Raw genomic sequence first — 6,000 nt, forward strand, 5'->3', positions numbered from 1 at the left:
ATCAAAAAAAAGCTAGTAATGGAAGAAAAAACAAACCAAAAAATTCAAAAAGAGGCAACAAATGGACGAAAAGACAAAGCAAAAATTGCAAGAAACAATTCAAACAGTGCAAGGGGTGAAAACTTAAATAAAGACAATAAAAAAACAGAATCTGAAGGAAGGCTGGAAATAGAAAAGCTGGGCAAACGGTCAGGTACTACAGATGCAAGCATAACCAACAGAATACAAGAGATGGAAGAGAGAATCTCAAGTGTTGAAAATACACTAGGAGAAATTGATTCATCAACCAAAGAAAATCTTAAGTCAACAATTCCCTAACACAAAACATCCAGGAAATATGGGATACCATGAAAAGACCAAACCTAAGAATAATAGGTATAGAAGAAGGTGAAGAAAACCACCTCAAAGGGACAGAAAATATATTCAACAAAATCATAGAAGAAAACTTTTCCAACTTAAAGAAAGACATGCCAATGAAGGTACAAGAAGCCTACAGAACACCAAGCAGAATGGATCAAAAAAAAGTCCCCCTGGCCAGGTGGTGGTGGTGCACACCTTTAATCCCAGCACTCGGAAGGCCGAGGCAGGTGGATCTCTGTGAATTCAAGGACAGGCTGGACCGACAGCCTCCAAAACAATACAGAGAAACCCTGTCTCATAAAAACCAAAAAAAAATTCCCTTTGCCACATAAAAATCAAGACCTCAAATATACAGAATAAAGAAAGAATATTAAGAACAGCTAAGGAAAAAAGTCAAGTAACATATAAAGGCAAACCTTTCAGAATTACACCTGACTTCTCCAGGGAAACTCTGAAAGTGAGAAGGTCCTACACAGATATTCTACCAACACTAAGAGACCATGGATGCCAACCCAGACTACTATACCCAGGAAAGCTTTTGATCAATATATATGGAGAAAAAAAGATATTCCATTAAAAAACTAGATTCAAGCTATCCACTAACCCAGCCCTACAGAAAGTTCTGGAAGGAAAACTCCAACCCAATGAAGTTAACTACAACCAGAAAAACAAAGGCATTAGATAATCCCACCTTACAAACAGCCAAAAGAAAAAATGGGTGGAATTCCAACAACAACAACCATTCCAAATCAAAGAAGAATGAGCAATAAGTGGTCATTAATATCCCTCAATACTAATGGTCTTAACTCGCCCATAAAAAGACACAGGCTAACAGAATGGATTCGAAGACAGAACCCATCCTTCTGCTGCATACAAGAAACACACCTCACCCTCAAAGACAGACATTACCTCAGAGTTAAAGGTTGGGAAAACATTTTCCAATCAAATGGAACCAAGAAACAAGCAGGGGGTAGCAATCCTAATATCTAACAAATTAGACTTTAAACTGAAATCAGACAAAAGAGATGAAGGAGGTCATTACATACTCATCACAGGAGAAATCCACCAAGATGAAGTTTCAATTCTGAACATCTTTGCCCCAAATACAAAGGCATCCACGTTCGTAAAAGAAACATTACTAAAGCTTAAATCACATATAAAGCCACACACACTTATACTGGGAGACTTCAACACCCCACTCTCACCACTAGACAAGAACACCAGACAGAAACTTAACAAAGAAGCAAAGGGGCTAATAGAAGTTATGACTCAATTGGGATTGACAGACATCTGTAGAACATTCCAACCAAATAAAAAAGAATATATCTTCTTCTCAGCACCACATGGAACCTTCTCAAAAATCGACCACATACTTGGCAACATATCAAACCTCAACAGGGACAAAAAAATGGAATAACTCCATGCATCTTATAAAACCACCATGCATTAAAATTAGAATTCAACAACAACACAAATTTCAGAACCCTACAAACTCATGGAAATTGAATAATGCACAATTGCACCACTCATGGGTCAAAGAAGAAATAAAAAAAGAAATTAAACACTTCCTACAATTCAATGAGAATGAAGACACAACATACCCAAACCTATGGGAGACTTTGAAAGCAGTGCTATGAGGGAAGTTCATAGCACTAAGTGCCCACATGAAGAAACTGGAGAATAGCTACACTAGAGAATTAACAGCACCGCTGAAAGCTCTAGAACACAAAGAAGTAAACTCACCTTGCCTGCATAGATGCCAGGAAATAATCAAATTGAGGACTAAAATCAATAAAGTAGAAACTAGGAAAACAATACAAAGAATCAATGCAACGAAGAGTTGGTTCTTTGAGAAAACCAACAAGATAGACAAATCCTTATCCAAAGTAACCAAAAAACAGAGAACATGTCAATTAACCAAAACAGGAATGAAAGGGGGGCATAACAACAGAAACTGAGGAGCTCCAAAGAATCTTCAGGTCAGACTTTGAAAACATGTACTCTACAAAATTCAAAAATGTAAAGGAAATGGACAATTTTCTGGATAGGCAACACTTACCAAAACTTAATCAACAACACATAAATAATCTAAAAACACCTATAGCCCCTAATGAAATAGAAGCAGTGATCAAAAGACTCCCAACCAAAGAAAGCACTGGCCCAAATGGCTTCAGTGCAGAATTCGACCAGAAATTCAAAGAAGAGCTAATTCCAATTCTCCTCAAAGTGATCCACACAATAGAAGAAGAAGGTTCATTGCCAAACTCTTTTTGTGAGGCTAAAATACATTGGTACCCAAGCCACACAAGGACATATTTATGAAAGAGAACTACCGATCAATATCTCTCATGAACATTGATGAAAAAAATTCAATAAAATACTGGCAAATCGAATCCAAGAACACATCAGAAAAATCATTCACCATGATCAACTGGGTTTCATCCCAGGGATGCAGGGCTGGTTCAACATACAAAAATCTATCAATGCAATTCACCATATTAACAAACTGCAAAAGAAAAAACACACATGACCATCTCACTTGACGTTGAAAAAGCTTTGACAAAAACCAACACCCATTCATGATAAAGGTCCTAGAGAGATCAGGGATAACAGAAACATACCTGAAAATAATAAAAGAAATATACAGTAAACAAACAGCTAACATCAAACTAAATGGAGAGAAACTCAACACAATTCCTCTAAAATCAGGAACAAGACAAGGATGTCCACTCTCTCCATATCTCTTCAATATTGTACTTGAAGTTTTAGCTAGAGCAATAAGACAACAAAAGGAGACCAAAGGATATAAATTGGAAAGGAAGAAGTCAAACTTTCACTATTTGCAGATGATATGATAGTTTACATAAGTGACCCAAAAAATTCTAAACAGGAACTCCTACAGCTGATAAACACCTTCAGCAAAGTGGCAGGATACAAGATTAACTAAGAAAAATCAGTAGCCCTACTATACACATACTATAAATGGGCTGAGAAACAAATCAGAGAAACATAACCCTTTAAAATAGCCACAAACAACATAAAATATCTTGGGATAATGCTAACCAAACAAGTGAAGGACCTGTATATCAAGAACTTTAAGACTTTAAGGAAAGAAATTGAAGAAGATACCAGAAAATGGAAAGATTTCCCATTCTCTTGGGTAGGTAGGATCAACATAGTAAAAATGGCAATCTTGCCAAAAGCAATCAACGATTCAACAAAATCCCCGTCAAAATACCAGCACAGTTCTTCACAGACCTTTAAAGAACAATAATCAACTTTATAAGTTTCTGTAAGGCAAAGGACACAGTCAACAAGGCAAAAGAATGGGAAAAGATATTCACTAACCCCACATCTGACAGAGGGCTGATCTCCAAAATTTAAAAGAACTCATGAAGAAAGTCTCCAAAACACCACAGGATCCAATTAAAAAGTGAGGTACATACAAGAAACACACTTCAACTTCAAATACAGACATTATCTCAGAGTAACAGTTGGGATAAGATTTACCAATCAAATGGACCCAAGAAACAAACTTGAGTAGCAATCCTAGTGTTGAACAAATTAGACTTCAAACAAAAACAACCAAAAGAGAAGAAGAAGGTCATTTCATATTCATCACAGGAAAAATCCATCAGGAAGGAGTCTCAATTCTGAACATCTATGCCCCAAATACAAAGGCACCCATGTTCATAAAAGAAACAATACTAAAACTCAAATCATACATAAGAACTCACACAGTCATAGTGGGAGACTTCAACGCCCCACTCTCACCACTAAACAGGACCACCAGACAGAAACTTAACAAAGAAGCAAAGGGAATAACAGAAGTTATGGACCAATTGGGTTTAACAGACATCTATAGAGCATTCCATCCAAACACAAAAGAATATACCCTCTTTTCAGTGCCACATGGGACCTTCTCTAAAATTGACCACATATTTGGCAACATAGCAAACCTCAACAGGGACAAATTATAATATGTGCTGTATCTTATCAGATCACCATGCTTTAAAGTTATAATTCAACAACACAAATTGCAGAAACCCAACAAACTCATGGAAATAGAACAAGGTACAATTGTACCATTCTAGATCAACAAAGAAATAAAGAAAGAAGTTAAAGACTTCCTAGAATTCAATGAAAATGGAGACACAACACACCCAAACATATGGGACACTTTGAAAGCAGTGCTAAGAGGAAAGTTCATAGCACTGAGTGCTATTATGATGAAACGGGAGAATAATCACACTAGAGAATTAACTGAAAGCTCTAGAACAAAAAGAAGCCATCTCACCCAGCAGGAGTAGACACCAGGAAATAATCAAATTGAGGGCTGAAATCAATAAAGTCAAAACAAAGGAAACAATACAAAACAATCATTGTAACAAACAGTTGGTTCAGCCAGGCGGTGGTGGTGCACGCCTTTAATCCCAGCACTTGGGAGGCAGAAGCAGGCAGATCTCTGTGAGTTCAAGGCTGGGCTGGACCGACAGCCTCCAAAACAACACAAAGAAACCTTGTCTCGTAAAAACCGAAAACAAACAAACAAACAAAAAAACAGTTGGTTCTTCAAGAAAATCAACAAGATAGACAAACTGTTATCCAAACTAAGGGAAAGGCAGAGAGAGAACATGAAAATTAACAAAATCAGTAATGAAAAGTGGGACATAACAATGGACACTGAGGAAATACAGAGAATCTTCAGGTCATACTTTGAAAACCTGTACTCCACAAAATTTGAAAATTTAAAGGAGATGGCCAATTTTCTGGATAGATATCACTTACCAAATTTAAATCAAGAACAGATAAGCAATCTAAACATTGGGTTAACTCAATGAAATAGAAGCAGTCATCAAGAGTGTCTTCCAGTCCTTTCCCAGTGCTTAAGGTGAGTAGGGGCCCTGCTCTGAGCCCCAGCTCCCTACATTCCCTGGCTCCATCTCACTGGGCATTTCTGCGCCTAGAGAGGACCTGCACCCCCGCCAAAGGATTGCCCTGAATCTGCCCACACCTCAGTCTTCAGTGTCTTCTGGTCCTTTCCCCATCCTTAAGGTGAGTAGGGGCCCTGCTCTGAGCCCCAACCCCCTTCATCCCCTGGCTCTGTCTCCCTGGGCGTTTTCTGTGCCTAGAGAGGATCTGCTCCCCCCTCCCCCTGCCGGAAGGATTGCCCTGAATCTGCCCATACCTCAGTCTTCAGTGTCTTCAGTTCCTTTCCCAGTGGTTAAGGTGAGTAGTGGCCCAGCTCTGAGAAAATTCATAGCACTAAGTGCCCACATGAAGAAACTGGAGAATTGCCACACTAGAGAATTAACAGAACACCTGAAAGCTCTAGAACAAAAAGAAGCAAACTCACCCAGGAGGAGTAGATGCCAGGAAATAATCAAATTGAGAGCTGAAATCAATAAAGTAGAAACAAAGAAAACAATACAAAAAATCAATGAAACAAAGAGTTGGTTCTTTGAGAAAATCAACAAGATAGACAAACCTCTATCAAACCTAACCAAAAGACAGAATGAGAACATGCTAATTAACAAAATCAGAAATGGAAAAGGGAGGGAAATGGATAGCACTGGAAGAAACCATCCTGAGTGAGGTAACCCAGTCGCAAAAAGACAAACATGGTATGTACTCACTCAT

The sequence above is a fragment of the Mesocricetus auratus genome, unplaced genomic scaffold, assembly GCF_017639785.1.
Source record: "Mesocricetus auratus isolate SY011 unplaced genomic scaffold, BCM_Maur_2.0 Super-Scaffold_100038, whole genome shotgun sequence".
Lineage (NCBI taxonomy): Eukaryota > Metazoa > Chordata > Mammalia > Rodentia > Cricetidae > Mesocricetus > Mesocricetus auratus.